The sequence below is a fragment of the Lissotriton helveticus genome, chromosome 10 (assembly GCF_964261635.1).
Source record: "Lissotriton helveticus chromosome 10, aLisHel1.1, whole genome shotgun sequence".
Lineage (NCBI taxonomy): Eukaryota > Metazoa > Chordata > Amphibia > Caudata > Salamandridae > Lissotriton > Lissotriton helveticus.
In genome coordinates, this window is record NC_136071.1 from 778,151,768 (window position 1) to 778,163,930 (window position 12,163).

At 48.1% G+C, this 12,163-nt stretch overlaps 1 protein-coding gene across 2 annotated transcripts in view; it reads left to right on the forward strand.

Moving 5' to 3' along the window:
• Nucleotides 1-12,163, forward strand: part of LOC144784513 (integrin beta-1-like) — a 423,772-nt gene that overhangs the window by 119,310 nt on the left and 292,299 nt on the right. The window lies entirely within an intron of this gene.

Sequence of the window (12,163 nt, forward strand, 5' to 3'; positions counted from 1 at the left end):
TTTAGTTTTAAAATGTTTTCCCCTCAAAATTGTATAGGAACCGTTCTGCAAATTCCTCAGCGGGTTGTGTCTTGGAATGAGCACGTGCCCCCTTCCTCTTACACCACGAGCACCGCGCTTTGAGAGAGGCGCCAATGACTGAATGGGCATGGAGATGGTCTTGTCCTCCGAGGTGAGCCACCCCTACAGCGACCAGAGTAGAGGTAGAATCGGTATTTCGACCACCGCACCCTTTGGTGAGCCTCACGATGCACGGCCTGGGTGTGTAGAGAGAGATGTCCACGCGCTCCCAGTGTGTTTACCTCGGTTTTTTGAAGTGACTGTGCGAAGTAACCGGGTACATGGCTATTTCTGTGCCTGGCAGACCGCACGCTCTTTGTCCTGTGGGGAAACAATATATTAAGCCAGGTCCGAGGACTGGTAGAGCCGGGTCTTCCGGCTATGTGGCAACCACTTTAATGTTTGGGTTGCTGATTGCAGGCGTGCCTGGAGAGCCGGTTTAGCATCAATGAGCCCCATTCATGGCCTGCAGTACCTTGAGCTGTCCAACGCCTGCGGCTGAACCCCGCCCGCAGCACGCCCCGTGCACCTGGTCTGCAGCCTACGGGTGTCACTGCTTGCCTGCAGCGCTGAACCCCGCCCGCAGCACGCCCGTGCACCTATGCTGCAGCCTCCGGGTATCACTGCTTGCCTGCCTGCAGTGCTGATCCCCGCCCGCAGCACGCCCCGTGCACCTATGCTGCAGCCTCCGAGTATCACTGCTTGCCTGCAGCGCTGAACCCCGCCCGCAGCACGCCCGTGCACCTGTGCTGCAGCCTCCGAGTATCACTGCTTGCCTGCAGCGCTGAACCCCGCCCGCAGCACGCCCGTGCACCTGTGCTGCAGCCTCCTGGTGTCACTGCTTGCCTGCCATTGCTGAACCCCGCACGCAGCACGCCCGGTGCACCTGTGCTGCAGCCTCCTGGTGTCACTGCTTGCCTGCAACGCTGAACCCCGCCCGCAGCGCTACGTATGAACACCAGCCCTCTCCTGCGCACCCTCTGCAGCTGCAGCCCTGGCACCCACTGATACTCTGCCAGGGTACCTCGTCCCTGGCCTACGGCCGCCAACTCGTGGATATTCAAGACTTTATATATTCATTTGGCTTTTGTAAGCACTCTTATACCCAGGAGGGTTTCTTGGCGCTGGACACTGCACATGCATTTCGGACTCGACTTCCAGAACCCTGTGCTTCTCCAGTTGGGCCCGCGCAATAGCTCCGCCAGTTCTTTTCAAGCCTGGTCGGGACAACACCACTGCCATACACACACGGACACCACCACTGCCGTGCACACACGGACACCACCACTGCCGTGCACACACGGACACCACCACTGCCGTGCACACACGGACACCACCACTGCCGTGCACACACGGACACCACCACTGCCGTGCACACACGGACACCACCACTGCCGTGCACACACGGACACCACCACTGCCGTGCACACACGGACACCACCACTGCCGTGCACACACGGACACCACCACTGCCGTGCACACACGGACACCACCACTGCCGTGCACACACGGACACCACCACTGCCGTGCACACACGGACACCACCACTGCCGTGCACACACGGACACCACCACTGCCGTGCACACACGGACACCACCACTGCCGTGCACACACGGACACCACCACTGCCGTGCACACACGGACACCACCACTGCCGTGCACACACGGACACCACCACTGCCGTGCACACACGGACACCACCACTGCCGTGCACACACGGACACCACCACTGCCGTGCACACACGGACACCACCACTGCCGTGCACACACGGACACCACCACTGCCGTGCACACACGGACACCACCACTGCCGTGCACACACGGACACCACCACTGCCGTGCACACACGGACACCACCACTGCCGTGCACACACGGACACCACCACTGCCGTGCACACACGGACACCACCACTGCCGTGCACACACGGACACCACCACTGCCGTGCACACACGGACACCACCACTGCCGTGCACACACGGACACCACCACTGCCGTGCACACACGGACACCACCACTGCCGTGCACACACGGACACCACCACTGCCGTGCACACACGGACACCACCACTGCCGTGCACACACGGACACCACCACTGCCGTGCACACACGGACACCACCACTGCCGTGCACACACGGACACCACCACTGCCGTGCACACACGGACACCACCACTGCCGTGCACACACGGACACCACCACTGCCGTGCACACACGGACACCACCACTGCCGTGCACACACGGACACCACCACTGCCGTGCACACACGGACACCACCACTGCCGTGCACACACGGACACCACCACTGCCGTGCACACACGGACACCACCACTGCCGTGCACACACGGACACCACCACTGCCGTGCACACACGGACACCACCACTGCCGTGCACACAGGGACACCACCACTGCCGTGCACACACGGACACCACCACTGCTTAAATTGTAAAAAAAAAATGCCAGGGCTTTCATTTGTAAAACATTAAGTGAAAGGGCACTCGTTGGGAGGCTAATGTAGTTTGCCATACACATTACGCGACTTTGAGCTATTGGCATTGTAAATGACAATGACTTTTATTAATTTTTTGGTTTTTAAAACATAAATAAAAAAAAGACCTTGTCATTTACAATGTCAAGACCTTAAACTCGCGTTCATTTACAATGCCAATAGCTCTAACTTTTGCAATGCTGAGACCGTTGCATTGTAAATGCTTGTTAAAAGTTGAGTAGGGGGCTGGCAGGAAGTCTCTGTGGGTCCTATTAAACAGCGACGCATCACTTCCCTGCCCCTGCTCCCTCCTCCTTGTCCAGCCTCTGAGTTGTTCAAACCTGGCGTCGTCTAGTGTCTCTGGCCACGTGGCCTCTGAAACCCAACTCCAACCCCCCTTCCCCCCCACCCTCACTGCCTTAACATGAGGCAACCTGGTGCCTGGCACCCAGCGACAGCAGTTGATGGATTGGCTTTTAACTCCACCTATCTTTTCTCTTTGGAGGGAAGATCTTCGCTCTGGGAGGAAAGGTTATTAATCTAACCTGCTATGGCCAGACCCCAGCCAGGGGCTCCGAGAAATATGACATTTCTGGGCGACCCAAAAGCAGTACAAATATGACTTTGGACTTAGCAGAATACTTATTTTCACATCTGCTACACTGTACATTAGTGCGTGTCTGGAATCTGTAGGCTTTGTGGAAGTCATTTTAGCCATGGGCCCCTCATCCCCATAGGGAAATAATGAAGTAAAACACAGTAAGACACACTGACTTTACCTGGCATGTTCCTTTCCAGTGTATAAAGCCTATTCCATGTCACCACCCAATTCTGCATAAGCCGGCCACGCCATTCACTCTGTAGCTGCTCCTGGACTGCGCACGCTAGGAATCGCCCCTGCGCAGCCCCTACACGTGTGCACACGCATGTACACCTGTGTCTGCATGTAACCAGCACGGTGCCCCATACTTCAGCTGCTGCGCAGCGGCCTAGTCAAGCCAGGGGGACACCAGTAAAATCTCCATGCAGTCTGCTTCCTTATGAGTTCACTGTGGGTGAGTCCCAGATTATGAGGCTCCCCCACAGAAAAAGCTCAACAATTAGGTGCTCAAAAAGCGAAAAATCTGGGCGGTCCATAGTGTCAGAACCACCTTCTAACACTCTCCCTTTCATTGGAGCCATTCTAGATACAGTGCAGTTTCTTGCCTATTCCCCCGAGTGGAGAGGGCATAACGCTCCGGAATCTCACAGAGAATAACTGAGGCTGCTGGGACTGATGGCCTCTTGCTTCCTGTTGGTCAAGTACACCAGATGGCTGCAGTGTGATCTGAAGCCACAGTGGGCACAACATGAGGGAGATCTTTCCAATCCAGTCCAGATTTCAGAGGAGACTTAAAAAATCTGCAGTCATGGCTGCGGGACTGCAGTTGAGTCACTGTCAGGCCCCTCTCCTTATCCCCCCCGGATATCACAGTGGCCACCGATGCATTGCTTCTAATTTGGATGTTGAGAGATCAGAAGCTTCTGGTCTCTGGTAGTGGCCAGATTACATATCCACCTTTTAGAGCTGAGCGCCATCCTCTTTGAGTTGAAATTCATCCTGTTCTCCTTCAAAGGAAAGCTGGTGCAGGTGCTCATGGAAAACACCACCACCAAGTGGTACTGTAACAAGCAGGTTGGAGTGGCAGGACTGCCAAGGGATTTTTCAGGTGGCGCACTACCTGATGGGTTCCCTGAATGGCAGAGCAGAAGAACTAATCCATTGCCGTCTTGCAGATCATGATTGACAGTTACTACTGGAGGTGGTGCAGGGTCTTTTCCGCAAGTGGGAAGCACCCAGGATCTACCCTTTTGCCACTGCTAAGAATGTGTAAACTTTTGCACGCTGGAGTTTGCAAGGCGTCTCTCGCTCACAGATACATTTGTGAGTGTACCTCTTGTATGCCTTTCTGCTGATACCTCTCCTGCCCAGAGATCTGAAGATCAAGACTAGGTCATCCTATAGGCTCCAGATTTGGCTCAGAGTATTGTATCCCAAGTTCCTGGGCATGAGCATCTGTTCTCCAATCAGTTTGCCCCTTCGGGAGGATCTCCTGTTCCAGCAGCAGTGCAGAGTTCTGCATCCGAACTGGTGTAATCTACACCACCATCTTTGGACCTTCTATGATTCTTGTATGCATTGGCATGAGTCCTTAGCTGGAACAGTCTTAGCTAAGTTACAGAGATACATAAACTTAAGGAACCTAATCATTTCTCTCTTTTTTGACATACTTGAAATTTTCAAAAACATTTCCAGATTTGAAGGAAACTGGTGTGAGTGTAGTCTTTGTGAAGAAATGCTGGAAGAAATGTGACTTAGCAGGGCGAGAGATTTCTTGTTTAGACCACGCTGACGTGATTCTCCAATGTGGGAACTTCTATGCAGCGTCTTAAAATACTGCCTTGTATGGAAAGGGGTTCCAACCTTGTTGTTGACTGCTCTTCCATTTTTCCCTTAGGGATTCTTGTGAATGTGGGACCCTGGAGTTGCCCTTCTGTTTGGGGTGACTGTCTCCAGTTGGGGTTGCATACTACAGAACTGTATTGATAGTGTGAGGATGCCTGGTGCTGTAGCAAATGGTGCATTGATAGCCTTGCCCCGCTTGCACTCCTGTGGCCTCTGCTGTGCCTATTTAGTATGTGCGAGGATGTATGTGGTACTGCTTGTTGATTTTATACACTCCATATTGAAGTTTTGGAAGACTGGTGGGGACATGCACCACTAAAATACCATATCTGTTCAGATGTCCTAGAGTTTATCCTCTGAAAAATACCCCTTAAATTCAGTTGTGCAATGTTAGCAGTACTCCTTGTTAATTGGTAAACACAATTCTTTCCTACCTAAGTAGGGCTCGGTAGAAAAAAGTTTGAAGGCATGTACATTACATTTGTGGCTGCCTTTACTGTACAAAATTTAGCACCATATTTTAATTTTTTTTCATCACAATACCAGCTCTAAGACTGCTCCGCAAATCTTTACCATTGTTGGGGCTACTAGGATTGGTCGGTGTGGGGGGCCTAAATATGCAGCATGGTTTTTTAAATAATGCAGCATTCAAAGGCAAGTTATGTCACATTCTCTGGCAATAGTAAATTGATACAGTTGAGCGTGCAGCAATTTTTGTTTAATGCTGCATTTATGCGACGTGGCAAATACAGGTAATTTACAATTGGCAGTAACCACTGCAGCAATAGAATTGCAAAATTTCCCTATCACTGACCGTTATCTATTTGGGTCTCGACAATTTGTTACTAGTGTCCTACTTAGACGTCATGCGTGGCTACGCTTTTCAGGATTTAAGCAGGAAGTGCAAAATACCATCTTTAATCAGCCATTTAACCAACATCAATTGTTTGGACCAGAGGTAGACACAGCACTTGAGAAAATGAAAAAGGATACGGATACAGCCAAATCCATGGGAGCTTTGCAGTCCACACAAGCTAGAGGCTCTTTTCGTCGCTCCTCCTATAGAGGAGGCTCCAAGCAAACTGGAGCAGACAATACAGCTTCCTTCAAGTCCAATACACAAACATCCTCTAGCAAAGGATATTTTAGAGGAGGATATAGAGGCAACAACAACAAGGGAAGAGGTCGGGGTAACAACAGTAATCGAACCTCTTCCACCACAAAACAGTGACTTTCCTCTGCTCCCCCAATGGCATTCAACTCCTGTGGGGGGCAGTTCTTACCTGTATGGAATTCCATCACAACAGACCGGTGGGTAAGACAAAGTATGGCTACTGCCTCGAAGTTACAGCTACCCCTCCACACATACCACCCAGGCAGCGTCCAATGTCTGCAGAACACCTTACTCTGCTCAAACAAGAAGTCCTATCACTTCTTCAAAAGGACGCAATAGAAATAGTTCCTTTACAACATCAAGGAACAGGGGTTTACTCGCTGTATTTTCTAATACCCAAAAAGGACGCGACACTAAGACCAATTCTCAGCCTCGGGGCCCCTCAATCATTATATACAATCCGATCATTTTCATATGATCGCTTTACAACAAGTGCTCCCATTGCTGCAACAGGGTGATTTCCTTACAACACTAGATCTAAAGGACGCCTACTTCCACATTCGTATACATCCTTCTCACAGGAAGTATCTATGGTTTGTACTGGAAGGACAGCATTATCAATTCAGAGTCCTTCCATTCGGGGTAACAACTGCACCAAGAGTATTCACAAAGTGCCTAGCAGTAGTAGCAGCACATCTCAGAAGACAACCGATACATGTCTTCCCTTATCTAGATGATTGGCTCATAAAAGCCAAGTCATTCAATCAGTGTGTCCAACACACACATCAGACAATTCAAACATTGCACGACTTGGGGTTCACAATAAACTACACCAAGTCGCACCTACAGCCCTCATGTACATCAGTTTTTAGGGGCTACAATAAACACGTCTACAGCTCTAGCGTATCCCAGTCCAGCAAGGATACAGAGCATTCAAGCCTTAGTCATAAAGTTCCAACATCAACACTCTTTCCAAGCCAAAGTGTTCATGAGACTAATGGGCATAATGGCATCTTGCATCTTCATTGTACCATATGCAAGACTGCAGATACGTCCGTTACAGGAATGTCTAGCACAACAGTGGAATCAGGCTCAAGGGCAACTAACAGACCTGGTGTTAGTAGACAGCCGCACACATCGCTCTCTGCAGTGGTGGAACACCAAAAACTTGACAAAAAGGCGGCCGTTCCTCGAACCTATTCCACAGGTAGTACTCACAGCAGACGCATCTCTCACAGGATGGGGAGCCCATCTCCTACATCATACAACTCAAGGGCAATGGACCATTCAACAAAGATCGTTCCATATCAATCATCCACAGCTGCTAGCAATATTCTTAGCACGCAAAACATTCCAAGTACAAAACAAAGCAGTCTTAATCCGGACGGACAACATGACAGCTATGTACTATATACAAAAACAGGGAGGGACACGCTCTCTACAGCTGTCCCAACTTGCACAGAACATTTGGAGATGGGCCATTCAACAAAACATATATCTGCTAGCAGAACACCTTCCAGGAGATCACAATCAGATAGCAGATCTGTTGAGTCGACAAACACAACAAATTCACGAATGGGAACTACATCAGCAAGTTCTTCAACCATTCTTTCACAGTTGTGGTCATCCAGACATAGATCTGTTGGCCATACACGAAAACGCAAAATGCCCAACTTTCACCACCAGGTTTCCACACCCGCTGTCGAAGGGCAATGCAATATGGATGAACTGGTCAGGCAGATTTGCGTACGCTTTTCCGCCACTACCACTAATGGCGCGCAAGCTACGACAACAGTCTTTCAAACTGATTTTAGTAGCTCCCACATGGGCACGCCAACCGTGGTATACAGCTCTGCTAGAACTATCCCTAGTTCCACACCAAAAGCTACGTCTCACACCATCCCTGTTAACGCAGAACCACGGAGACCTTCGACATCCAGACCCAAATCAACTGAATCTGGCGATCTGGCTCCTGAAGTCTTAGAGTTTGGTTATCTTAACCTACCACCAGACTGTATGACCATCATTAAAGAAGCCAGGAGACCTACTACTAGAGCTTGCTACGCTGTTAAATGGAAGAGATTTGCCATTTATTGCGAAAATTACCAAATTGATCCCCTGGATGCTTCTATCCAAAATATAATTTGCTACCTTCTACATTTACAAAGATGTAACTTGGCATATTCATCTATACACCTACATCTTGCAGCAATTGCAGCTTATCTACAAAATAATCTGTCTCTTTTTAGAGTGCCTGCAAATAAAGCGTTTATGGAAGGATTAAAAAGAATCATTCCCCCAGGTTACCACCCTCTCCAGTGTGGAACCTAAACATTGTTCTTACAAGGCTCATGGGACCGCCTTTTGAACCTCTACACAAATGTGAACTGCAATTCCTCATATGGAAAAAAGCTTTCCTTATTGCTATTACCTCTCTTAGGAGGGTAAGTGAGATACAGGCTTTTACTATACAAGAACCATTCTTACAGTTACACCGTAACAAGGTGGTTCTAAGAACTAATCCTAAATTCCTTCCAAAAGTCATTACTCCTTTTCATTTAAACCAATCTGTAGGGTTACCTGTGTTTTCCCAAAACCCTGACTCTGTAGCAGAAAGAGCTCTACACACACTAGATGTTAAAAGAGCTCTTCTCTACTATATAGATAGAACCAAATCTTTTCGTAAAACAAAGCAATTGTTTAGATCTTTCTCTCCACCACATAAAGGCAACCCCATCTCTAAAGCTGGAATTGCAAGGTGGATTGTAAAATGTATACAAATATGCTATCAAAAAGCAAAACGTACATTAACAGTTCCTCCTAGAGCGCATTCCACACGCAAACTAGGAGCCTCTATGGCTTTCTTAGGGAACATTCCCCTAGAAGACATCTGCAAGGCAGCAACATGGTCTACAAAATCACACCTTCACTAAACACTACTGTGTTGATGTGCAAGCCAAGCAGCAAGCTGCAGTAGGCCAAGCTGCTCTAAAAACGCTCTTTCAAAATACTGCAACAGATACAGGTGACCACCGCTAGGGGAGACACTGCTGCACAATCGATGCAAAGTGTAGAATCTGCAGCTCATATGCGTTGAACGGAAAAGGCTACTTACCAGTATGCACCTGTTCTTGGCATGTAGAGCTGCAGAGTACTACACGCCCTCCCGCCTCACGGAAAATGCTACTTACCTTTATGCAACTGTTCTTGGCATGTAGAGCTGCAGAGTACTACACGCCCTCCCGCCTCCCTGGGACCGGTATCTGTTCCAGTTTTATCTTAATTAGATACACACGCATGGACATCCTTTCTTTACTTCTACTAACTCCATCATGGCGAAAAACATTCTAAGGATGGAGCTGATGACCATGCGCTCTATCGTCCAAGGGAGGAGTCACCTATCTCGTGACTACAAAAGACTTCTTCCAAGACAACAACAACATGCAATCATCCGAGCCCAACACCAGGTGGCGATCTAATGCAAAGTGTAGTACTCTGCAGCTCTATATGCCAAGAACAGATGCATACTGGTAAGCAGCATTTTCCATTTCAAGCTTCCCCAGAATAAACATGTAATGTAAAAAACATACATGTCTGGTAACTTGTGTAATATTGTCCTATTTTGAGGTCCTAGTGACATTTACAAAAATCACTTGGACTTTACCAGTTAAAATCATACCATTCGGCAAAATGCAGGTACCAAAAGCCATGGGAAGAACACAAATTATTCTATGTTCTTGAAAACCAAGAAATACTAAAGGGCTATCTGGGATAAAACAAGTGAATAAGAACAAATAAATGGTGAACTGCTTTGAAGTTTGCGAGTGCCGTCCACACTGCAACTGGCAGTAGTAAACAGATCCAAGACCAAGGTATTTCTGCTAGAAGATGTCAGGAGTGTCTAGTGTCTTGGTCTTCTCTCCGTTTAAATATGACCATTAGATAAATGATGATCTGCTATGTGGAGTTGCTAAAACCTTTCCATGTGCAGTCCTGACGTACATTCCAAATAAATCTTTAAAAAATAAATTTAAAAAGCGGAAAAAATATTATTTCAGTACACATTACAAGATTAGGTTTGCCTGGGTTGTCTGTGCTTGGACTTTTGTTTTAAAAGGCGGTGCAGGGGCATGAAAGGGCCTTTGGGTTCTGGCTGGCAGGCTTGCTCCTGTTGGGTCCGGAGCAAAAGTGCTTGTGCAGAGAAGGGTGAGCATCCTCCTTGCACCCGTTCTTCTTGCCATTTTAAATATGCTCTTTGTTGAGTTAAAACGTTTTGCTGTTCATAGTAGCTAGAACCGATTCTGTGTGCAAGCCCAGCATTGATTTAGAAAAACTCATTAAAGAAACATAAAGGATGGCGGTCTTGTGTTGGTGCAAAATGCTGAATTAGGTTTGTCTAGAATCCTTCAGCTAGGGCTTTTGGTTTGAGAGGCAGTGCTAGACCATACAAAGGCCTTTACTTTCATGACTGATATGCATGCTCCAAATGGGTGCCCTAAGGCGATCAGGGGCAAAAGTGCTTGTGCAAGTTAGTGGCGTTTGTTGTCAAGATCTTCTCGCCTCTCAGGATTTCAGAATGGAGAATTGTATTCAATTCCGCCCCAAGAAGGGGATGTTAGCTAGTATAGCTGGTGTAATTTGTTGACCAATATGTGCCACCCCCCCTCCCTTTCTTTCTGTGTTGAGGTAAAGATTCAGGGTAGGTGAACTTGTTAAAGACCGGTTTGATGCCTTCTTTAGGGCTCTTTCAACCCCCTGGAGATAATTCACGGACCGGGAGATTGATTGGGGCTCAGCTGAGTTGAGGAAGACCAGTGTGGCTTGTTTGCAGGAGCATACCCCTGACTAATTCCGGAAAGGACTCAGCCACTGTCGATGGAGGATTTGGCTAGACATGAAAAGGCATATCACGTGTCTTGCATCCTCTTTTGAGTGGCTGCACAGTCGGTAAGCCACCTTCTCTTCTGCCCTCAACAAGGGCATGTCATATGAGTTGGAAGGGAGGATCCGAATTCGATATTTCAGGTATTGTCCTTTTATCCTGCTGTTGTAAACATCTCCTGTATATTGTTGTGGTTTCAAAATTGAATAGCTGTTTAGTACCATCCAGGCATGTGAGCGTTTCTCTAGTTGCCCTATTGTCGAAGGATGATAGTGTTTTGTAAGTTTTGTTAACAGCTCTTTTGGTTTCATAGCTCGTTCCTACAGACCATAGCTCTGTTAGACCAAACAGATCGATTGTTTCATGGAGAGAGTCTCTGGCAAGTGAGTGATAGCTATTATTTATTTCCAACCATGCACTGCAATTTATGGTGTACTCCTTGGCGGATTGGAGTCTGTAGCAGATAGTGGCAAATGCTGCTCGCCTGGCAAAAGAATGCTTTATTAACCCAAATTTGAACGTGATCTGGGCAGGTGATGTGTAGCTGGGGAGTTGGAAAATGTGCCTGTAAATTCTTGCAACAGTGGTATCAAGGATTTTTGAGTCTCTACCACTTGTACTACCTTTTCATCCCTCCTCCCAAGGACAATTATTATTTTTTTTTTTTGAAACTTTTTATTGATTTTATAACACAAACAACTTGCAAGGAGAGAAGAAAAAGAGACATCAGTATATACAACGTTGCAGTACATGGTGGCGGAGCGGGAAGGGCAATACCATGAGCATTTGTTCCATCGAGAAAGAATCTCACAGGGGGGGGGGGGGGGGGGGCAGAAGAGACAAATTGCAACCAGTATACAATAGCATGTGAAGGAACCCTCGGGTTACGGGGACGTGGGTGCTACATCTGGGTCAGGAAGAGGAGGGGCACATATATCACCACGGTAAGTGTTCCATTGAGTCCATATCTTCCCCCATTTTCGGGGGGTACCTCGAGAAATATATACAGTTTTTTCTCTGAACATGCACCAGTCCATGTTTTGTTTCCATTTCCGAATCCCGGGCGGGCCCTGAGCGCCCCACAGTTGCGCAATGTCTCTTTTGGCAATCATATTGCCCAAGGTCACCCACCGAAGCTGCGACACGGAGTAATCATTCGGTTCCCATACATTCAGC